At 36.7% G+C, this 25,809-nt stretch overlaps 1 long non-coding RNA gene across 1 annotated transcript; it reads left to right on the forward strand.

Moving 5' to 3' along the window:
* Window positions 1-708: 708 nt before the first annotated feature.
* LOC145431625 (uncharacterized) lies at window positions 709-2,814 on the forward strand. The gene is made up of 3 exons (XR_013911964.1): window positions 709-905; window positions 1,287-1,455; window positions 1,940-2,814. It is a non-coding gene; the product is annotated as an uncharacterized LOC145431625 (long non-coding RNA).
* The last annotated feature ends 22,995 nt before the right edge of the window (window positions 2,815-25,809 follow it).

Genomic DNA, 25,809 nt, shown 5'->3' on the forward strand with positions numbered 1-25,809 from the left:
CTTGTTACCCAAATATATTTCTCTGTACATATGCATAGTCAGATTGTGAAAATACATTGCACCTGAGGTGATGGCGCGGTCATGAAAACAATGTGACATGCCATTGGATGTCAACGGCATGACCATAAACATCGGCCAATGAATTAGAACCACAAAGTCGCAGGTATGGCTGTGGAAAGCGCGGTGGAAGAGATAGATTGGAAGATCATCCACGCAGTGTTGCAAGGCAAGTATATCAAACTCAGCTCAGTAGAATCAACTTGGCATTGCTTGACCATTATGGCTCGTAGTTTACCGAGACGGTAAAAGGCATGGAATCCCTAGCTATGAAGATAAAGGACGGCGTCTGTCAGTTCAAGGTGCAGTTAGCAGCTGGTCTGTATACTAACTTTCTGGCTAGCAGAGTTGTTGTTCGCTAATTTGTTAGCTGTCAAATTTCTGTGACCGTGTAAACACAGCAGTTGCTACGCGGATAGTTTCTACACCGCTAATACCCGTTAGGGGGCCCACGATGACAGTGGCCACTGATGCATTTGTCTTAATGTGAAAGTAAGTAGGCAACATAAGAGCTAATAGGCGACCTGTTCCACTCTAGCAACGCACCTGCACTCTTGTAGAGAGCTCGTGCGTGCCAAGATGTGCTGTAAGAGAAATAGGAAATAGAAATAGCCCACTGTGCTAGCTTTGCCCTGTAAAATGTAATGGACATGTAAGCCAAGTATTTCCTTCTATTTTGTGGAAAGGAAGTAGGGCTAAAGCAGCTGGGGCGAATTATTTGACTACATTTAAACGTACATTGCATACACGTATTTGAATTTTGGCAGGTTTCATGATTCATAAGGTTTTGTTTCTTCCCCTGCAGATTAGTAGCGTGAGTTCTCAAATTTATTCAGTAAGCTGTAAAGGTGAGTATTGTGCTGCATTTACCGATGTCAAAAGATTACACCTGTCGCAGTTATGGTGCTTTAATGTAAATATTTGGGCACCCATGGTCAAAATTTCAGTTCATGTGAACGGTTAAGCAAGTAGAAGATGAAATAATCTCCAAATGGCTTAAAGTTATAGATGACAATTAATTTTAAATAAAATCATTTTCATAATTTTTTAAACAGAAAAGGAAAAGGCCCACAGCAAAAGTTTAGACACCTTGTAGTTGATCGTAGGGCCCAAACTGCATGCCAGTGTATGTAATTGATATACATCAGTTGTAACATTGCAGTTAGTTGTTTGAGTCATGTGTGGATTTGTTTTTTTGTCCCCTTGTCTCTTGTTCATGTACACAACAGGAAACTCTACTTTGGTAGCCGAGCACTTCATGTTATCTGTGGACCAGGCAATTGTGAATGGCCATATCACTATCTTCAGCAACGCACTTATCCTGATGTTTGGCTCTTACTACTGCACGAACATTTCTTATCCAGTAGCCCAGGCAGCAACCTTGGAATTCTTGCAACGGTAAGGCAGCACCAGTCAATTTTATGCATTGAGACATAAGAATGATGAGACAGTGAAATCTAAAGTTATGCAATCCAAATCAAATCATCAGATCTCCTTTCATTTGCAGCTAAAACACATAAGAATGAGCAATGCTTGAGTGTTGAGATGATTTGCAGATTGATAAATCAACAAATAACTAATATTTATGTTTCAGATGGCTGTCTCTGAAATATCCTTGATTCATGCTCATGTCAAGTTATAGAAAGAGACCTTTGAGTAGTAGATGTTCACAGATGTTTCACTACCCTGAAACAGCATTTGCAATAGACTCACAGGTTAACCAAACATCTTTGCATCACCCCTCTGTTCCACAATGACCTGTATGTCCAAACGCGCACTCAAAAGCAAGCTCAATCTACACTTAGATTCATTGCAAATGTAAAAAAACACATACAGTCCAGTCCTCAGTTTCTTAATGAAGTTGTTGTTTTTCATTCGACAGATTCCTTAAGCTAAACCCCGACAAGGGATCCAAAGTGGAGTGGAACACATCTAAGAAAAACCTTGCAGTCAATCCAAAGGTTCTGACGTTGATTGCCAAAATTGCGGACTATGAGTGGAGAGCATAAAAAGTTCTTATTTTTATCCTGAGGATAACTATATCTGTTGTTCAGTAACACTGGTCTCTGGTTCATGGTCAATGTCAACAGCACGGGTGGCCCGGTTGATAGGGGAAAAGTGAAATATAGGCTGCAAATCCTATTCACATTTAGCTAGCATTAGTGCTAGCCAGTTGGTATGTTACTGTCTGCTGACAGGCTCTCTGTCACTCTGTCCTGCTTTAGGTGTAGCATTGTCTTAAGTATTATCTTCATCTCAGTTCATTGTAATAGGCTATTCATTGACACTTGTGGTGCTTGCTCTGCAAACACAGTCCCATTCGTTCAGTTATTTTGGTAAAAGTTTGTGTTAAAGTGACAACTTACAACATATCAATACATCAGTTAAGTATAATCAGCATAACAATGAGGCTTTTGTTTTACTCGTGTTGTTCTTTGCATATGATTACTTTGCAAATTTCTCCAAGGGAACCCAAATGGCCAGCAGCAGCCCTGAATGTGAGACTTTCAGAAAGCTAGAGCTACTTCTAAACCTGCAGGTTATGTGCCTCAAATATACCCCTTTTCGTTGCTCCAGATGTGGGGAGGCAGATGAACGTTCGAGGTGGCATCGCCCCCTTCTTTTGTACTCAAATGTGCGTTTGCATTACATTCTTTTTTTCTACGTGCCTTTGTTTATGCATAAGTGTTAGTTGTTCTTGGATTGTTCCAGGAAGTGTTATCTTCTTGTCAATAAAATCCATGTTAATGATTGAAACCATGTCTCATGTCTTATAAGTAAAATAAACCTATACAAACTGCTCATACACAACATATGATCAAGAATTAACATAATCTTGATGTAATTATAATCAGGGGTTTTGTTTAATAAGGGTTCTTTGGGTGTTTTGTGACAGATAAAACCCACAATCTTACAGGGAGCATTTAATTAGCACTTAATTCAAACTGAAAGTCCAGTAAATATTCAGGAAATTTAAGTTAAATTACACTTAAAATCTAAATTTACATGTGATATTATGTAAAATTGACAGTGAATTGTAATTTTAAAGCCAATATCTAGTTTTCTGACCTGTTTTGAAAGATAAATTATTTTGTGCTGTATAATGTAGTATTACAACAAATATAATTAAATATACAATTTTTTTTACATAAAATAATGTTATTTAACCCAACTGTATATTTCTGTAAATTTAAGCATTATTATTCATGTTGGCACATTCATTGACCTTGCTTATAGGTAATTTCATTGTTTACTCTAAAATGTTCCTAATTCAATGTCTAAAAGCACTTGGAAAATGTAAAATCCCATGTAAAATTAGCGCAACAAACTCTATTTTCATTACTGAAAATAACTGTATTTTTATGAGAAAGTTATTTTCTGTTATTTTACGGTAGTATTTTGGCGTCCCAGCTGCCGGAATATTACTGTTTTTTTAGGATTTGTTTTTTTTGTTTTTTAACAGTGTAGCATTAGGGGTTTTAAGGATGAGATACTGTCATGTGGAATTCATAAAACGTGTCAAAATTATTTTGGGTGAACACTGGAAGATTCAGATAGAGTATTTGTTTGTCAATGGTCTCTGGTTTTAGCATTTAGACTTTAGAAAACAGTCACGTCTGGTACTTGTGGAAGTAGGTCAGTATTTTAAAATCAAGACACACATTTCTCTTTACAGCTCTGAGCAAGGAACCATGGATATACAGTTTTTCAGTTACATTTTAAATGACACTCCCTCAGTGACTTCTCTAATTGCTCCTCTTTTTAAGATGAGTGAGACCAGAATGTGACTTCACAGAATGGTTGATATATGCTTAGTCCATGCACTGAGACAATCAGTCGATCAGTTGCATAAAGAGATAGACATACACTCATATATAAAATAAAAAATGGAGAAAACATGCAATGAAGAAATTTCATTTCAGTGGAATTTTAAACAAGTGGTACTTGGAGAAATATGCTGGTGTTTTTAGGTGCTTTTTATTAAACTTCTTGGGATGGAAATTTTTGAAATTGCTTCAATATAGAGTGAGAACAATGCAATCACACTGTATTCAGTTTTTAACAAAAACAGTATCATATTGCTGTGTGATAAAGAAAAATGAGTGATATGACATGGCTGTCTTGCTAACTTTATTAAAGATCTCTTTCTAGGGTACTTTACAAACCTAATTACACACGTCATCATGTAGGTTTGATGACTCATTTCCATGTAGAATTGTGGATCTTTCAGAGACAGTAACAAACCAGGAAAATTGCTTCTTGTTTAAGTCAGTGGCTCTGCTGGTAGATATTTCCAATTTATTTCTTTAACCAAATTTTTAAAAAGTGATGTGCTGATTTGGCACTTCACGCTTACTGACAAAATATACTGTCTTGTGAAAACAGTTTTCATGGAGTCCTGTGAAAAATTAAATACACTTCACAATTCAGTAGCTTGCAGAACCAACTTTAGAAGCAATAAGTATGTCTGTATGACTTCATCAGTCTCTCACATTGTTGTGGAGAACTTTTGGCCTACTCTTCTTTACAACATTGCTTCTCGTAAGGTCCCACCGTAACATTTCAATCAGGATGAGGTCTTTTTTTTGGGGGGGGGGGGTAGCCATTACATTGAGGATTTGCTTGGGACTATTATATGTCCAATTGTGGTTTTTTGATGCAAAATATTCTAGAGATGTTGTACCTTCCTGAACATTAGCATTTAACATGTTAATGGAGGGATGTGGAGTTTGAGACGATTCTCTGGGCTTTGATTGTCCTGGAACCTTGGGAAGATTTTGTTGGGCTGTCCACTCCTGGGAAGACTGTGCCATTGTATCAACACACCTGAATGTACCAGACCAACTCAAAATGCACCGATGATCAGTTAATCAGGTCAACTGGATTAGCGGGATCTGGCTGCTACTCACCCTTTGAATTTCTATGCAAGCAATAAATGGGTACATACTTTTTTTTTTCAGGACTGAACTGTGTTAGATTCTGATATGACAAACAATAATATTAGTTTTATCAAATACATCATTGTGAAGTGTGAGCTGACTAGTAAATAAATTTATGCACCAACTATTATCATATTACATATCCTCACAATCAAATATGTGGTCCGACACAGGAAAGTCCAATAAATTTGGTAAGGGCATGCGGCAAATACATATTTTTCTCCTAAAGAAAAGAAACACGCTGCTCTATAAGTTGAGGTACCACTGTAAGTAAAAAAGATGGCCTGGGCAGTTTCACACTGAAGTCAATTACTATTTAACTAACTTTAAGACACATGCTGAACTGTTGCATATAATTTGAATTGGTTTTAAGCTCTTCCACATCAATTTGCTATTAGCCTAACAAGCACCAGATGTCTGTGTAAAACATGCCGGCTGCAAGATGCGAGGAAGCAGCAGGTTGACTGCTGGGGAACAGTCGAAGATGACGCATTTCTGCAAATTTACGCTGTGCTTGTTTAACAGGTGCTGATAAATTGCTCATATTTTACACTTACAGGGATAACAAGCCACACCATTGTCAGTCTCAGCAAGACTCTGAGGTCTTTATCATAATCTTGGCTTTGTGTCCTCATGTTCTACTCTGTCTGAAAAGTGTGACAGCAGAAAAGACAACATAAAGGATTGTGAAAGAAAGGCAAAAAATCCCCAGAAATAGCCAGGTATGTACAGAATGATGATCTTAGAATATTCAATATTCAGTTTTATTTGTATAGCGCCAAATCACAGCAACAGACACCCCAAGGATGCAGGGTTCATATTATTTGGTTATTGTGTCAAATTCTGTCATCTTAACTTTATTTCCTTGTTTACCATTCATATGCCAATCTATTGTATATGCGTAATTCAAAGAGGGCTTAGAACGGAAAGAACTGCAAAAGATCGCTAATGATCTCATAATTTAAACATCTTAAACTTGTCAGCATGTTATTTGATTTCACACTGACTCAAAATGTTGCCCCCTGCTACACAGCTATAATAGTAATGCCTTCAAACAAAATGAGCTACTCCTCGGTAACATCAGTATGGTGTATTTTCGCTCTCTCTTTCCACTGTCTAACCATATTGCAAAACAGACATAAGGGGCACGCATAAAAAGTTGTTGCTATTTTATTTTTATTTTGCTTTCCCTTAAAAATGTACACATCTTAAAGTGCATCAGTTAGCCTGAGGGGGTTGTTTGAAAACACGGAGAGGAGATTTTTCCAGGTAGGTGAGCAGGAAACAAGACAGGAAAACAAGACCACAGCAGGCTATCACACACTGCTTTAGAGTGAAGTGGCACAGCACACACACTATAAGTAAGATCACCACTCTGACAGAGAAGCTAAATCTTCTTTCAGCCTCTGCTCGACCACCCTGCCACCTGTGACTGAATTGCATGTGTTCACTGTTGCAGAGTAATATAGCTCGCATGCTCAAGAAATGTGAACAAACTATCATTTTGCCTTTATTAACCTAACCTGCATGTACACTAAAACATGCAAAAATGATACATATGATGTTACGCACCTTTTTTCAGAGGACACCGAGGAGATGAAGAGCAATTGGTCGGGTTGCAGAGTGCTGAAGAAGCATCAGCATGGATAACCTAAGGGTTGTTCTGAAGTTCCTGGTGCAGCAGACGACATAGTAATGGAGCAGAGTTAATTCAAATGCTGGAAAGGTAGATCAGAAAATTCACAGAAGAAAGGGCAGAGGTGAGCACCAGCGAGGCTGGGTCAAACTGAAGCTGATGGGGTAACAACACTGTGAGTGTGACACTGCTGGTAAAGGAGGTAACTGGAGAGAGGTGTTGCAATGAAAATATGGCTAAATTTTTTTCTTTCTTTCCTTTTATTTTGCACAGAGAGACTTTCGATCCCTGACATTTGTTTGTAAGTATACTGAAAGCAATGCGCAATATTTGGGGGACAGTGATGGGATGCATTTATATGAAAATATGATAGCTTTCTACAAGCAAGATTCTCCGTGTACTTAAGTACTGTAGCGGCTTCTGAATTTCTATAATGTCTCCTTTTTTGCTGCTGTTGACTAGTATTGTCAGCAATGTGACACACACAGAAGTGTGTGGCAGCAGTACATTTACTCAGTTGGATTTTCTTGAATTACTTTTGTTTCACAAAATTGCACTTCATTTGTATGGCAGGATGCTTTAAACAAATAAAAGAGATAAATGTTTTATTTTTATTCATTCAGCCTGACTTTTGTTTGACTCCAACAATTTGATTCAGTGCACCTCTAGTTGTTCTCTCTCTATTTTTCTCTCTGTGTGTTCTGCTCTGGATGCAACCCAGTCATGGTGGATTCAACTGCCAGCAGCCAATCACACTGGAAGGTCGTTGTTGTTTCCTTTCCAGCCTACAAAATTCCATGGCAACAAAATGCACTGCTGTCTTTGTTTACCTAAACATTTGGACCCTTTAGTGTAATAATAATAATAATAATAATAATAATAATAATAATAATAATAGGGCAATAAGTTACAATTTACTTTACGTAAGTAACAGTTAATAAGCTATTGCAATGGAAGATGGTTTTATAACCAGTTCTATTAAATCAATCAAACAAAATATAATTGAACAAATAAAGTAAAGTGGTAGGTTTTAAATATAATTTAAAGTTTATTAGATTGCCCGATTTCTTCTTGCAGGTCATTTTACAACTGAGGGATCCAGTCAGTGCAGAAGTCAGGCATGGATTTATCAGTATGGCATCCTGCCAAGACTTCTCTAGCCACTGCTGTTATATGAAGTTCTAATAACCACTGTGAAAGGCTTTGAGCTAGACATCAGCTATTGGCCAATTCCCCCGCAAGTAGCTGGGCATACGAGTCCAAGCAGCACTGGACTTTTTAGGCACATCAACAATATGCAGCTTCCTTTCACTGTCTTGACAGAGGAATTGGAGGTCACTCATGTCATTTAGCTGCTTCTTTATATAGAGACCCTTCAAAGTTTCCTCTGCAGGAACTAAATTTTAAACTCGGAGGAAGTGGGCAGAGAGTGCAGTGAAGTAGGCAGAAGCAAGGGTGAGAGACGGCATTCTGTTCTGTCTCTGTGGCACATAGATGAGCTTGGTAGCTACACAAGAATTTACAATGATAAAGCCTCGGGAAGGGGTAAATGCCAGTTGATCCATACGAACTAAAGATGCTACAGTTTCTTCAACTGCTCTGCTTCTGGACTAACTGGTTGAGCCATTGAGCAGGTCAACGCTTGGATAGAAGCCTGAGACTTATCAACCTCACTTAGGTTGCTAAGTGTGCTAAGATCCAAAAATACTAAATGATCCTTGGTTTGTCAGTGATTATATGTCCAAGTTGCATCATCTGGGTGTTAAGAAACTTGCCAAAAATAATTATTTTGGCAAGGACTTTTCACTTACACTTAAATCACAGTTGTCTAAAAGCAAATATGCTTTTACTTGAGTACAGCTGGCAACTGTACCCACCTCTACAGGGAAAATACAAGCAAAATAGCCTTCCATTTTATAAAATATCACGCAATTATGTATGAATTCAAAAATCTCATTCAGAATCTTTGGCATGAAGTTATACATGTCAAAGGGATATGCTAAGTAAATAGCAGCAAACATCTGGCTCGCTAATTTTAATTAGTCCAGGCTTATAGCTGGGCTCTGCTCTATGTTGTCATAAGGAATGTTCTTTCTAAAAGTTCTTTAAAAAGCCACGAAATGCCTTGGATAAGAAAAAATATCAGATTAAATTTTGAAACAGGTGCAGAAACTAGTAAGAAGTTCACCATTAAATATATTTTATGTGTTCAAGGTGCACTATAAAACTTTGTCTTTGATGATAAAGTACTTTCTCCTGTCACTCACCTGAGTAAGTGTATGAAATTATTCCAGTGCAAGTTTCAGTCCTTGTGGGCCTCAAAGACAACAAAGCATTACTTGGTTACTATAGACACTGAGGCCAAGGAAAAGCTTTTACATAAAAAAGCAAAACTAAAATTAAAAACAATCTGCTCTTGAATTGTTGTGTGAGACTTCTTAGTCTTTAGTCACAATCCAGAACAGTTTTTTTTTTTTTGCCATTACAGGTCAAAATCACTTCTGATATATCAGGAGCAGAAGGCAGGTTCATTACCTACTACTGGGAAAGAAGGTGTGTTCTCCTTTCTGATAATCAATAGACAAAGTAATCAGCATTATGTAGGTGAAATCTTGCAGTTGTACTCGCATGTAAAATCTCTGATAGATAATGATGAATAATGATTGTTTCTAAACTTAAACCAAGAAGTTTTAGCAAAAAAAATGAACCTCGGAAATTTTATAAAACGTCGATATATCACATGTTACACCAGCAAACACTTAGTATTTCCAGTTGGTGCACAGATTCATAACAATCCTCCTTTGGTTTTCTATTAAATATATTCGACTACCAGGAGTGGAAACATGACAAAATGTGTATCTTTGTGCTGATTTCTGAAGATAAGATAAGATAAGATAACCTTTATTAGTCCCACACGTGGGAAATTTGTTTTGTCACAGCAGGAAGTGGACAGTGCAAAAGTTATGAGGCAAAAATTAGAATACAATAAGAATAAATACAGTACACAACTGTACAGAATAGAATAAAATAAAATACTATATACAGTAGAATAAAATAAAATAAATATACAATAAGATAAAAATAGAATACAAATACAAATACTATATACAACTGAGTAAAAATACAACGATGACAGAAAGGATTATTGCACTTGGTATTATTGTCCTGCATTCTTTTTATTTCATATCTTACCTTGTAGTCTCATGCATCACAGTACTAGTTACGGGGTTAGAAAACCAGCATCTCCATGGTATTCCAGTGATCCATTTTGCCAGTGTAAACAGCCTGACTGCTCCTTCACCTACCTATCTTTACCTCTTATCTGCTTCTACCCTTTCCTTCTCTCTACGTCTATCTTGGTCTGACTTCGTCTGCCTCTGTCTCTTCAACCTGTCACACACAACTGCACACCTCATCAAAAAAAGAGAGAAAAAAACCCCTCTCTAAGCTACTCACTTAACCATCTATCCCTCACTTTCTCTTACTATCACTCTCTATTGAGTAGTTTCCAGTACTGTAGTCATGAGATAGCAAGCCAGGAAGAGTTTAAAAAGAGTTTGACTTATTTATTTGTTAAATTTAGTTTGTAATTTAAGGAATTTGATTAAATCAAGTGTGACATGAGCCCAGAAAACCTATCAACACAATGGCTACCTGGTTTATCATTTGCTCAGCAGTTTGAGGCATAGTAGGAATGCTTTAATAAATCATTTGGTAACATAAAGGCTGCCTTTAACAGTTTCTGCTCCAACTTTTAAATTTGTCCTGGAAAGACTGCTTTATTTTGAAAAGTAATTGGAAGAGAAGCAGTTGCAGACAGAAATACATTTAACTTATGTTGCACTTAGTACCATTTGCTACAAGTTTATTTCCTTTTCTCTGTGTTTTTTATTTTGCTTGATTTTTGTTTTGTTTTGTTTTTTCATTTGACCAGACACGTGATTCACTTTGAGACACATGTTATATAGTCTTTGCCACCAATTGCATATTGAATGTGGAGATATCTAGCATAATGCTGACTCTGTGTCCCTGTACAAAATCTCAAAATAATCATTTTTTTTTACATGGTCAAAGCCAGAAAGCCATTTTTTATAAGCACATGCACCAATTACAAAATCCATTAATATCTGTCACTTTCTGTCATAAATCATACAACTCAACAGCTAGTCTCACTGTAATTATTGTAAAGCAAGAAGCAGAAGTCCATGATTAGGTTTAGTCATTATTTCCCTCCATGTGATTAATCTCAGCTTTGAAATAATAAATGGGAAAAATGAACCAGTTCTATGTCAATGTTTTTGTAATTGTGAATTTGAGCATGACATACAATTAAACCACAGAAATCTGTTCCTGACAGTCTCTTCTCCCTTCTTTCTCTCTGTGACAAATGCAACAATCAATGCTCTGTCATGTTTGTGCTTGTGTCAGAGCATCTAAAAATATCATGAAACCTACAAATGTCAGATTGAAAACTATTTGCGTGTCTCTGTTCACTCAAATGTCATTTTTCCCCTTACACAACAGAGGAAAAAGCCTTAGATAATGCTATATATTTCTGTTAGCAATATTAACTAGAATAAAATACATTTCTATTTCTATTGCAATATTTCAGTGTTGATTAGAAGCACTGCTTGTAACATTATCCATAGTTTATTTTCATAATTATTCCCTCTACGAGAGGACCGTTTTATTTCCATTCAGAGTACAAGTTTAAATGCACGCACATCATCTCAATTCCCTGCTTTATTTAAACTCTCATTAAAGCAGTTCCTTCAGCCCTTACTGAATTTATACACGTTTTACAGAATCACATGTGCTTCAGTCTTTGCCTTCAAGCTTCAGTGAGCAGGTCGTATCTTGAATGCTAATTGTTAAAGGTTTACATTCTTGCCACTTAGTACTAAGAACTCTCATTTGGATTTTAATATATAGCTAATAAACACTGTTCAAACATAGGTCGAATTCAACATCAAAGTGTGGATTTCTCCTGGCTTCTCGTGATTTTCTCATGATTTCTCATCACTGCTAAATTTTATTGATCACTTTGTTCAGCAGTTCTTCTTTATTATGGGAATAATCAGATTTAATGAAGTTATATGAGATTCAAAACTATCCTTAACCTTCCAACATAACATGTTTAGCACTTTCCTATGTATGAACTGGCTCCAAGACAATGCTGACTAATGTTTTCTGGCACACTGTGTTTTAGGGGAATCAATTTTTCCACAATAACTCGGCCAGGCAAGAATCTGCCCTGTGGAATGAAGGAAAGCATATTACTCCTAATGCAAACCCTATTATCAAAGACACACAGTCATACATTATTTAGCGAATGCCAGTTTCACAAGGCTGGTTCAAAAACAAACATGAATTATTCATCCATACCCAGATTTTCCTGGTTTTCTGAATCTAATTAATATTAAGAACAATCAGCTCACCACAAATCAAACACAATAACTTTCCCCCCGTAATGGATGAAGTTTATGAGGAAGAAGACAATGGCAAAATTTCATGACTGTTATGTCTAATAGGTGTCCAGCAGTGTTGCTTATTCACAGTGGCGGTAGAATCCTGCAGTTATATTGATTCAAGCCAAGGTTAAAGGTTTAGCTATTATTCTGCAGCTGAAAAGGGATCACCCTTTTTGCCCTGAGATCAATGAAGAGCCTGCAGCTATAATTACCACGAACTTGATGATGTTATTATAATGTTGGCATACAGTTGTGAAATTGATTATATAGCCCCATAAAATGCATGTCAGCGCACCCTGATATATAACCACTGTATCAATATCCCCACTAAACGTGACGTAATAGATACCAACACAAAGATATTACTGTCATGTTTGGGTTTTTTTTTTTTTTTCAATTCAATTTTCAACTAACCACAGCAGAGATATACTGCTTGATTTAATCATTCTCTGGGATTAGTTTCAGTGGGGGGGAAAAAAAGGTATTACTGTAAACAAGTTTCCACAGCTGGCAGTGCAACTGCTCATCAAATCCTTATACAAACAAGCAGCTGTTTGCTAAATTGTCCAAACGGGCCAGCCTTAATAATAAAAAAGTCATAATCATATGGTCAACATTTTAAATGAAATTAAAACCAATAATACATGGTTTTAAGCATCATGACTACTTTTTTAAGTGAATATTCACAGATATTCCTATATATGAGCCCCCCCCCCAAGAAAAAAACCCTACAAGTGTTTTGATGGCTACTGAAATTGCTCCAACTGTTGTCTAAATGTCACAGGTTACAATCCAGATGCCAGCTCATTCACACGAGGCCTGGAGGGAGCGTGATAAAGGTTGCAAATGTCAGTTATGTCTGATAAAGTTTGGAATGGCAGATTTCTGCTCTGTTTGCACCGTTAGTCCATCTATAAAAACATATGCACAGAAAAAAAACATGCTGATTAAAAAAGAAAAATGATAAATAAGAAAGTAATTACTTATGCAGATGTGTTTTCTTCATGTTTATACTCTTCATGTTGCAAGGTCCTATTGCCTGAGCAGCTTCTGACTTATGTCTTACTCATAATTGTATTTGATCATAGCCATTTCTCTAATATATCATGTGAGTTTTTCAAACTCAGATTGCCAAAAACTGAATTTAAAATTATCCAAGTAAATGGATTTCAGTTAAAATAAAAAGCACTTCAGATTAAATTAGTGAATTCCTCCATGCATCTATTTTTTTCCACTTATACAATCCAGGGCAAAGGGGGCTAGAGCCTATACCAGCACAACTTGAACAGGTCAACAATGTATTGCAGAGCAATCAACTTCCTTCTGTTAACCAAGACTGTATAAAAAGGCATAAAGCTTCTTTTTCACAGAATGGATAAGTGTTGCCTTGTTCAGAAAGCAGAACTGGTAACAGGCAGTGATTGAGAATTTGAGAAAATAATATATTAAAAAACACAACAAAGGTCCTGCAAACAGACCAAGAATTAAATCACAGCTGGTCTAACCATACAAGTTCATTTATGTTGTCTCTCAGTGCTGCTCTTTATTTCTAACAAGAGAGCAGCTGTCTTGTTAGAAATGATACACTTCCAGCTCAGTCCATTTTAAACATAATAATAAAGTTGTAGTAAATGTTAAATGGCTTGAGTATTGAATCATCCATACTGTTAGCATTCTAGCATGCACTAATAAAGATAATCACTAAACATTACTGATTTGCTGGCTGCTGAGAATGTTGTTTGTTTGCAAGATCTAAACAAAAATCGATATTGAATGTCCATCCATCCACCCATCCATCCATCTTCATCTGCTTATCTGAGGCCGGGTCGCGGGGGCAGCAGCCTAAGCAAAGAGGCCCAGACCTCCCTCTCCCCAGCCACCTCCTCCAGCTTATCCGGGGGAACACCAAGGCGTTCCCAGGCCAGCCAGGAGATTATATCTCTTGGCTGGCCTGGGTCTGCCCCGGGGCCTCCTCCCGGTGGGACATGCCTGGAACACCTCACCCAGGAGGTGCCCAGGAGGCATCCTTGTCAGATGCCCGAACCACCTCAACTGGCTCCTTTCGATGTGGAGGAGCAGCGGCTCTACTCTGAGCCCCTCCCGGATGGCCGAACTTCTCACCCTATCTGTAAGGGAGAGGCCAGCCACCCTTCGGAGGAAGCTCATTTCTGTCGCTTGTATCCACGATCTCGTTCTTTCGGTCACTACCCACAGCTCATGGCCATAGGTGAGGGTAGGGACGTAGATCGACCGGTAAATTGAGAGCTTCGCTTTTACACTCAGCTCCCTCTTCACCACGACGGACCGGTGCAGCGTCCGCATCACTGCAGCCGCAGCCCCAATCAGTCTGTCGATCTCCGGCTCCCTTCTCCCATCACTCACGAACAAGACCCCAAGATACTTGAACTCCTCCACTTGGGGCAGGAATTGAATGTGTGCCACAAAAACCATAACAATTTAACCCACCGCTGTTGAGACAAGTCATTGAAAGTTGCAAAAGTAAAACTAATGTCATAAAAGGATAAGTCACAATATCACAAACGTCAGTGGGATCAATCCTCTGGAGATATTAAAGAATAATTAAGACAAATTTTAATTTCTGTTCGTGAAATAACTGTTCCATGATTACACTGGCATCCAAAGGGTCACATGAATATAAACAACAAAGTAATTTTATGTATAAGTAGTAATATGTTTGCAATATGATGTACACGAGCAATGAAAGTATACAAGGTAATGGTAAGACATTAATTATAAAAAATGGCTTCCAGCCCAGTTGTATATCATGCAACAACACATAGAGACATAGAGACAACATTAAACTAATCCCAGAGCAAAGACGATATACAAAGATATCAACTATTGAATGATCCCACTGCTTGTGCTGCTTCGTAAGACTTCCAAAGCTAACATCAAAACAGGACCCTACAAAAAGAGAATTCGTTATCAGCAGGGCCTTGTGCTCCAACCCAGTTCTCTTTCACTCTCTCTAATGGATTAAATCAACATTAAAACATGATTCTTTAACTGTTTAATTATGAAATAAGTACAAAGATGAGAGTGTGTTGATTTTGTAGACTTTTTAAATGAAAAATTCATTAATCTATTCCCTTATTCATTATCTTCAAATAACAAGAGAAAGATCTCAAAGCCGAGAACCCAGTTAAAACTAAAACTCTATTATTAAAGCCTGACGTCAAAAGTAAACTGTCTACTACTATGGCTATTAAAGCCATATTGCAATACATCTGTCCAAAGACTAAATTGAATAAGCATAATATTGATGAAGGAAGGAACACCAACCTGAAGACTGGTGGGTGGTAAGCACTGCTGCTTGTTGGTTTTGCTACATCAGACATTTCTGTGCATTTTGTAATAATCAGAACTGAACACTAGTTTACCCAAATCTGCTTCTCTGACGCCAAATTGATTTTATGTCGTGTATTTAATTCAACCCCAACCCCCGGGCCTCGGACCGGTCCGTGAGTCGTTTGGTACCGGGCCGCGAGAGTTGAGCCTCAGGTGTGAAATGTATGGTTTTCAGGGTTTTTATCGGTTTTCAGCATTATTTTGTTATCGTTTTTATCGTTAACTCGGTTTTCCTGCGTCTTTTCACGTGTGTTATGAATAAATCTTCTTTTTTTCTGTACCGGTACTAGTTTTATTTTGTTGTATTTATTCGCGACACCTTAAAGGCCGGTCCCTGAAAATATTGTCGGGCATAAACTGGTCTGTGGCACAAAAAAGATTGGGGACCGCTGATTTAATTCATTGATAAAAAGAGTAATGATTATAAAACAGTTTTAGAATACCTGAAAAGTTGTATATTTTTTTCTGTTAATAGGTCAGAGAGTGTCTACATTATTTCTTAGATTCTGCAGCCTCCCAACCCTTTTTCAAAAAAAAAAAAAAAAGAATATGTATTTACTTTTTTACATACATCATAGTTCTGGATAATATACTGTTTAAATATTCTCTTTCATGAGTTTGTGTGAGAGAATGCCTTGATCACATGTGAGTTAATGGGGAGACCCTCCTTATTTATGCCATAAGATGCTGGTGCAGGAACAACACTGTGTTATTTATCTTTTTCCCCTTTGTGTTTGTGGGTAAGCAATTAAAATAACTGGGTCACTGATTATTGAACTTGTGCTTGCACAGAGCAGCACACTGGTATCATACAATATTGGATCTTTCTTTTGATAGCTCACTGTGGGGGAAGGTTCATGTTTCTTGAGGAAAGGAGGAAAGACGAATAAGGTGAGGAAAGGATGTGATCTTCTGTTTGTTGTAGTCCTGATCCTTGTACTAAAGAAATGGAATGAAGAATGGATATCAAGTAGGTAAGGGGCCTATTGCCCCATAAATAGTATCAACAAGAAAGCTGCATAGGAGAAAAAAAGTCTTGCCAATGTTTTAGAGATTACTCGACAGAGAGTCAGTCTCAGCGAGTACTCATAACCTCACTCACAAGCCCCAGTGCCACACCACCATGAAATAACACATGGGCCCTATGTCTGGAGTTTGAGATGACTGACAGCCAGTGGGACCTGTAAAACAGCCCAAAGCAAACTGATTACTGCCCCCATCAGTATATGGGCTGTCACTGTTATCGAGAGACTGTCAGACTCATTCTCGGTGTGATCCAAATCAAATGTGAGCATCAGTCATGTAGGGCAGCTGGGGGCATCAAACATCCTCTGTTGTTAACCCATTAACCTTGTTGTGTGATGTTAAATAGTTACGGGCTTTAATTTGAAGGGGAAACTAAGTAGTTGCCGCTCACTGATCCCACAGGATGTGGTTATGTTTTCTTACCTGATGAATACTGTAGACAAGTAGGGTGACAGATAAAGAGACTAAAAGACAGATAAATAACTATTTTATCGCATCTTCGAGATCTTCAAGCTAATAGCATATTCCCTTGATGCCTGGAGTACAGGCAGCTTCTTTGCTGTTATCCAAACAAACAAGAGCTTACATCTCTTCTCAGCTTCCTGTCTCGCAGCCTTGTTTCCTAGGTAACCATGTCAGATGAATTGAGAGGGGGACTGACGCCCTCCAGAGAGCCAATCCTCTCTCATCCAAAGTTTGTCTCACTTTAGGTCATGTGACATCTGTTCCCATGACAACCAGGTTGGAGGGCAGTCTGGATATCTCTTTGATCAAGGAAAAATGCCACACATGCCAGGAAGCAACCTTGAAATCAAGGAGGAGATGCAGATATGCACTGGCTCTTTATGGAGATGTAATAAGCTCCTGTCAGCTCATTCACAAAAGCTTTTGCTTACTTCTAGCACAGGAATAGCAAACATGCAATTATTTATTTTCTATCACCAAATCACAAAACAGTAAAATTAGGGCAAGTCTATAGTAAACCTATACAGAGTGTCACTGAACAGGAAAAAATATATATAATTAGCTTTATTATTTATTTATTTGTTTGTTTATTGTAATCCAAAGTATAACCTTAGTTAAAGCAATGCCACAAGAATAAGGTAAAGATTGAGTGGATGCCCCTCTTGTCAGCTCACAGAAACATTAATCACCAGCAGCAGTCACAAAACAGATTTTATTTTGTGAGCAGGTGGCCTTAAAGCCTTAAAGGTCTTTTGGTCTATGATAAGCATTTGGCCTTTCTAAGCCTTTGAGCTCTCGCAAACAAAGAACCATCCCAAACCTCTGGGCTGAGGTAAATGGTTGACTTTTCCAAGCCTTTTAGTCTGCACAAAGCTGTTGGAAAGCGTCCATCAGATAAGAGGTTCCCATGGGCATCTTTTCAATAAAATATGTGGCGGGCAACAAATTGGCTTTAGACACCTGTCGTAATATAGAAAGGCCAGTCATTTTTCTGCTCCACACTTGTCTCAGAACATTGGTATTAACTGGTAAATTGAAAACTGGTTAATTGGTACGAATAGTAAATTATTACAAGCGAGGACCGCAGAAAATAATCATTTAAGAAGAGCACTGATATAAAAAGGCTTCTTTCACATCCTATACTCTAAATCATGAGGTCAAATCTCATCAATGAAAAGAAAACAGGAAAAATCACACCGGATGTGATTTCTTGCAATTGCTTCAAACAGCAAACTTTGAAAAGGCAGGCAAAGAGAAAACATATTCTGATCTTTGGCACAGCCGTTTCTTAAAAAAAGCAAAGAAACCCTTTAGCATGGGCAAAGTGCAAATTCTACATAAATGAAGCGCACAATAAACTCCCACAAATGGTCTCAAAGAAACTGGACTTGCCTTTAAAGCATCCATATTTAAAGTCATAATAAAAAGAGACATTCAATTGAATTTTAAGCACCCTGAGGAAAGGCTATGTATGATAAGGTCGGATGTTTGGCCTATGCTTCTGGCCAATTTATCAAGAAATATGCCCGAACTCTGAATTATAATGACCACTAATTATGCTACTGTCTAACTTTTTGATAGGGCGACTTTTATTAATTTACTTTTAGAGAAATGTTTCATTAAAATTTAAATAGTAATTTAATGATGCATGGCATTTCAATAACATAAAATGCCAAAAGTTAATGATGTAATGGCAATAATAAACTAATATTACTTTACTTTTTATTTTATCTATTTACTTATTTATTAATTTTTGTTATTATTATAATTTTTTTATTTGCTGCATGCAAATTAATTAGCCATTTTCTGCATATTGGAGGATGATTAGTAGACAGTCTCCCCCAATCCAATCAAATGGCCTTACCCTGTAGCACAGTTACACTCGGCATGTACATGACTGAATAAAATGTATAATCATTTACTTGCAGTAGATTGTGAGCCTTAGGGACAGTATGGCTTAAAACACTGTATAGGGTCCCAATTAAAACTGTGTGTACAAAAAAGGCAGAAAAATACATTAATGCATTTGTTTTTGTCATGTTGTATTAAGCAGTGTGTAAGTCATTAAAAATCTTAGTCCGTCATGAAATTTAATACATACGCTTGTGACCCCAGTTCAAGTTTTTTCATTTGCTTATTATCTTATGTTTTTAAATATAGGAATTAAGTCATGAAGTCAAAAGCAAAAGAAAAGTGCAATAACAAATTAACAATCTGAGACGTCACACCTTCACAAAGACATGGAGGAGTTTTTTTTCTTTCCTTCATACATTAATAAGAGGATGAATATTTTTAGTTACTTTTTCATCTCCCTGCAGTCTGACAGCACACAGGTGAACAACAGGCAAATCTTTTAATAAAGAATTAGCTTATATACCATCTTGCTATTCTTCCAGTGTTGCTGTTTCCTGAAATAGCCAATGCATACACCACAGACACACTCTCTGACTAAACTACTTCTTTGTTGTGTTGAAAGGACAGACACTGGCCAACCACCTTTAAGTACCTGGAGCAATAAAGACTGCTCCCCTGACAAGTTGCATGTCTCAGAGTTATTCTTCTGAAAGAGCTAACCACAACACAAAGGTGAATACTTTTTGAACTCAGTATTTCATAGCTTCAGATAGGAGTACATTAAAGCAATTGCTAATAATAAGGGTAAGATGGCGCTGGCACGGCTGGCAGCCTTAACCCAATTTCCCTCAGGATGAATAAAGTATTATCAATCAATCAATAACAAAAGTGTTATTACATTTGCAGTGTAAATATCACACCATTGATATCAACTTTTTAAAAAACATGTTACATACCAGAAGAAAATACAGGAGGATAGGACACAGAGTGCACCTCACAAAAAATAATAATAATAAAAAAAGAAACACACAAAAAACCCAACAGGCAGCAAACTGACTCACAAGTCAGTCAAATGCAGTGTTTGTGACTCATTTCAGCATATTAGCAGGTACCTGCTGTTGGCACAAAGAAAAAGTCAGGGCATCACTAAAGTCATTACTATTCATAGAAGCATGCTGCCAGCATAGCTAAACATGTAAAGATAATAGCATCATTTCCTGCACCAGGTTCCAACTGAACACGGGGTTAATTTATCCATCAATATCCTGACCATTCCTACCCTGTAAAACAGTCAAATTTAGAAATCACATTACTCTTTTATCTTGTAAATAGCATTGTACTTATCTGCATCATTACAAGGATATTATATTTAATGGACAAATATGAAAGCGCCATCAGTCTTCTACCTTTGCTCCTCAAAGTGAACAAGCACAGTTACTAAAACAGAAAAACTGTTATTTGAAAACAAAAACACAAACTATCAGTGCCATAAAGAAGGTGCTTTATTTAACCATTACAAAATGCCTCAGACATGATACTACTCCATTGTGCATAGAACACTACTTCTGTATTCATGTAACTTTTTATTATCAAACTATATGAATTCAGTTTTTCTTTTGTTAAAGGAAAACTCAAATAGTGTGAATTATGCATCTAAAATCATTGAATCACTTACACAAACATTTAGAATAAATCAAATGGAATAATATTTGTCGAGAGTCACTAATTAAAAAGTGTTATCACATGTTAATTGATTATAGTCACCTGTGTCTTTCAATTTCAAGCCACATATACAAATGTACAGTAAGTTTGTGTGATTTAAAATGAAGACTTGAAGTATTATAAATAGATGGTATTCCCCTCTGCAGTTCCTTCCCATAAGATAGTTTAGCTATTCAGTTAAAATGGGTCACATTAAGAAATAAACAGATTATGTTTAGCAAGATGCTGCTGCCTTAACAGAGGCAGGAAATTATGCCTGCATGTAGTTTCAATCAGGAAAACACTTTTTAAAAAGAACAAACAATAGTGACAATAAAAAAAAATGTAAGTTTAGAGTAACTACGGTCTTTAAGAAAATCCATTCTCATTGAAGGTTTACTTGGATTGGTTATGTGGTCTATCTTTTAAAATAATTTACCATTTAAAATAAGGATCTATAATTGTTCTTCCTTTGAAATAATACATCATTTTCTACTGGATTAAATATGCAGGTAATTACATGGTACAAATGTTAAACATTAACATTGAGCTTTGTTTGGTGCAGAAGAGTGCTCGGTTTAGAGAGAAACTGCAAGTTTCAGCACTGTTGAGGTAAATGCCAAGTCAAGACAAGTCTGCGACTGATTCACTTGTTCAACTTATTACAAATGCCTCAAGCACAACTATAAAACAGGCAACCAGGCAAGCAGGGGTTCAGTCATTATAAAGACAGACCAGCAGCCAAAGGCCCTGGATTGAAGCCTCTCTGTCGACCAATATCTACTCCACTGAAATGTCAATGAGCAAGGTGCTGACTCCTTACCACATCCTAAGCTGCTGTGTATGTAGATATATTGGATGTACCCTAATTTAAGACTAGTGGCTTTTTTGCGGGTGCTGGCTTTTTCAAAGAAAAGTAACTGGTGGTGAAATGGACTGAAGTGTGACCTTTCTATGATTTCTCCATTGTTGGCAGCTTTTCCCCTATCCAGCATTTCCAATGTCATATGCAGCATAGACCTTCAAAATAGCATTTTATTTCTCAAAACCACACTCTGCTGAAATCTCTCCATGACTCACTGACCTATTTTTATTTTCATTTCATTTTCATTTCATTTTTCATTAAAAACAAATCAACAATTGCAACAAATAAGAGAAATACTTTCAACATATGTTTAAGTATTCAACATTCCAACATACTGTAATCTTTCCATCCATCCACAGATCACAGGTCTATATGGGGGGTGGTGGAGGAATTGTACTTTGTAAAGGTCAGCACAGGCTATACTACTGCAAAAAGGCAGACAATCACTTATGCTCACATTTATAACTGTGGTTATTTTTGAAGCACCAGTGAACACTTTTCCTGCCTGAGTGTTTTCAAAAGTATTGTTTTGACCTCAGCAGTGAGTCATGATGCGGTAATCATTCATGAGCTCCAAGATTAATTTGTATATATGAATATATGTTAATATATATCCAACAAGAGAGAGCAAAGAGAAAAATAAAAGTAAAAATCAGTGTTTCAAACTGTTGATGTGAAAGCACTGATTGCTAAAATATTTTGTCATTAGCAGGGATAGTGTAATCCTAACAAGCATGTGTTTGGACCGTGAGAGGAAACCAAAGGGCCTCAAGAGAACCCACAAACATCCAGTGCCTGCAGAGAACCTTCGTTCAATGAGGCCCTGATTTTTAAATAGTAGCGCAAACAAAGAAAAATCCACTCAAGTCCAAGGATTCATTTCAATTTCAACTTCAAAGGTGAGATCTGCAGCTTTTTTTTTCAGTTTGTTGAATTGCAGTTATGTACCAGGGCTGTCTGCTATGAAGTGTGTCTCTGAAGAAATGCTAGGTAGGTGGATTGTTGGTGTTGCAAGTGACATACTGGTGGCTGTAATGGGGCGATAAAAGTACATGGAGCCACACCCCTGTGTTGCAATCTCAGTAAATAGAAAAGGATGCCTCTCTTCCTATCTGGAAATCTACAGATGGATAATGCTCTGGAGGAAAGCAGAACAAATCATCAAACCAGATGTTTTTCTTAGGAATCTACTGTAGTGGAATTTTTTTTTTAATTCTTAATTTCCTTAAAGAGACAGAATTTTTTGTTGTTGCATTCTGACATTATTTCATATTTATTATTGAAGTTAAACCTAACTAACTGATCAAAGAGCACTAAGAGGGAAAAGAGGCTTTTAATGGCATCTCTAATGTTTGATTCATGAGAGTAGTATGAAAATGAAGTAGTATGAAGTAGTATGAAGAGGAAAAACCAGCATATACATTTCAGTAAAAAAAACAAAAAACAAAAAAAAAACAAACAAAAAAAAAAAAACTCTTATTGTAAATAAGAGTAAATCATGTAATATAAGGATTACATGATTTACTCATGAAAGTGGCCACTTTCTCATTACGTTCATATATTCTTTTAGTAAGTATCCAAAACATACAAGTTTCATTATATAATTTTTCAAGGGATCTTATATCTGTTTTCACTCTTATATGCTTTTCATACAAGTTTCACACAAGACAGATACAAACTTTGTAAGATTTATATATATCTTTTCCATATGGGAACTAATGAAAACCCTCCCAGGCTTCAGAGCAAGTATGTCCACTGTATATACAGACATATGACCTGAACTGTTTTCATGGAAAAAATAAAAAATAAAAATATCCTTGGTAAGATGTGAAGAATCCAAAATCAGAGTCTAGCTTATGTCCGCTGTGGTAAAAATCACAACCCCTTACAGAACACAGTCTAACCTTCTAAATTACAATGCTGGCATTAAGTGTAAATGATCATTTTAGAGAAGACGTATTACTTGATCCTCCATTAGAAACAGTAGAATGATAATCCAAACTTCTTTCAAAGCCAGCAAAACCACCCACAGCTATTTTCAGTGCACTTTTATTTAAATGTTTTCTAAACTATATATGCAATATGATAAACTGTTCTAATGCATAATTCAATGCAAGTTTTTTCTTCTATTTATTTATTTTTGTTGTTGATGGTTCTTTGTCATCTTTTTTATAACTAGGTTTAATTTATTAATACAACTATGATTATATAAAGTGCCTGGTTGTATATGTACAGATACAGACATTTTCCTATTAAGGAACAGTTACAAAAAAAATGAGAAAGAATGCTTATCTATTTTTAAATCTAACGTTTTGCTATACCAGAACTTATTCACACTACTAGAAAAGTTTAAGCCCTGATGGAGGGTAGTCAGACACCCATAGCTGAAAGTGAAAGGAAAACAAGATAAGAAAATAGTTTCCTTAGCTATACCTGGGGAAGCTCACCCCAAGTCTAATGTGAAATGTTTACACCCTTCATTATGTTGTAGTAGTTAGTAGTTAGTTTAGGTACTGTGTGCTCAACAACACCTGACCACAGTTTTTAATATCACCATGGCCCTTTATTAGCCTGCTTAGATTGAAGCAGAGATGATGTGTCAAATTCTGTCTTTATGCTACACCAAAATATGGAGGGCTGTGTCAGTAGGAGTATTAGTAAACGCATCAATAAGTATCATTATCAGTAAAATCCTAACACTGGCCATCCATTATCCACATCTGTGTTGTATGATATTAAAAAAAGGTAATAATGTAGCTCATTTTACTTATCAAATGATGTCTCCCCCACTACTTACTCTTCCTGTTAGTACATGATGGCACAGGATGGATGACTCATGTAGATGATTCAGAAGCTTAGGTACTGCAAAGGAAATAAGGGAGAGACAGAGAGAAATGTAGATAGATAGATAGATAGATAGATAGATAGATAGATAGATAGATAGATAGATAGATAGATAGATAGATAGATAGATAGATAGATAGATAGATAGATAGATAGATAGATAGATACTGTACTATACTGTACTGTATTGCACTATACCATCTAAGTCATAGGAAAATATAGAAGACAATATAGAAAACCCATGCTATATGGTATGCTATATGCTGCTTTGCATTCTTTTGCTAAAATAATATGCTGTCCTTACAATGTGTAAATAGTATGCAAGGTTATGGAGTGTGTGCTAGTCACAATACACTGAAAAAAAGCCATGAGACACTTGCTGGGTGTTTGGCAGTATTTACATTTAAATGTTACTTGCCTTATCATCATAAGAATAGAAAACTATTCGACAAACCAGCAATACAGTTTCTTGTTTAAAGTCTAGCAATAAATATTCATGTGTAGGTTCAGTCGTTAGGGTACAAAAAAAGATGCTTGCTTTAGAGGCTCAGAGTGCCATGCTCTACACATCCCCTAGCAACTGGAATCCCCCTGGCAGGCACTAACTGTGGTGTCAACAAGCAGCTACTGATTACCAGTTTGGTACAGATACTGATATAGTCAGCCCATAGCTAGGCTCTGCACAGGAGGAGAAATGTGGATGGAGGCAGGCATTGAAATTGAGTCTCGCTGTAGGGGGGAGCCATTCTGAAATGAGCTCACCTATACAAAAAATATGCAAAATAAAAAGTTTGTCTCCTTTGTTCTTTCCATGTTACATGGCAATACATATTTTTCAAATGTAAAAAAAAAGGCTATAATGCAACCCTACATTACTTAATTATGTTTTAGTGATAAATGAAGACACATTCAAGGAGTTACATAAAAATAAGTGAACACAGAAATAACATTTTCACTTATTTATTTATGTATTCCATGAGCCTTTTATTAAAACTCTAACTACATCTTATTTGATGAGTACTAGTAGTGGTACAATGATAGTTTTTTTTTCATCAATAAAAAATACATCTTCGCTAAGCTCTGTCATGTGGCAGTGTGTATGTGCACTGTGTGATATAGCATTTGTTCATTTACAAGTCCTGGCATGTCAACATCGCAAACCCTGTCTGTAAAAGATGTCTGTAAACCTGTTTGTTAACCTACCCAGACAAACGGTGTAGACACATACATTTTTGCAAAGTTTTGTTTTTTACTGACATTCCCATTTTTTAGTATTTAAGTCGTGAGTTCTATTATTTATTATTCTTTTACTCTTGCTTGTCTTAGGTTTCTTGCAGTGGTGTCTGGTGTGTGTCTATATGAAGAATAAACTATCTGATACGCTTGCTTATCTAGAATTTTAGGTACCTATGTATCAGTATCATCACTGTGATACAGTGACAATACTAGTAAAGGTCTTGAACAGGATGTACACAGGATTTTGTTGTCTTTCGGTGAAAAAGGAGCCACTACCAGAACTAGACTAGATGAGACCATGCCATGAAAATGTTGAGTAAGCATCTGATATTATCCAAAAGTTTC

Source organism: Astatotilapia calliptera, chromosome 10 (assembly GCF_964374335.1).
Source record: "Astatotilapia calliptera chromosome 10, fAstCal68.1, whole genome shotgun sequence".
Classification (NCBI taxonomy): Eukaryota; Metazoa; Chordata; class Actinopteri; order Cichliformes; family Cichlidae; genus Astatotilapia; species Astatotilapia calliptera.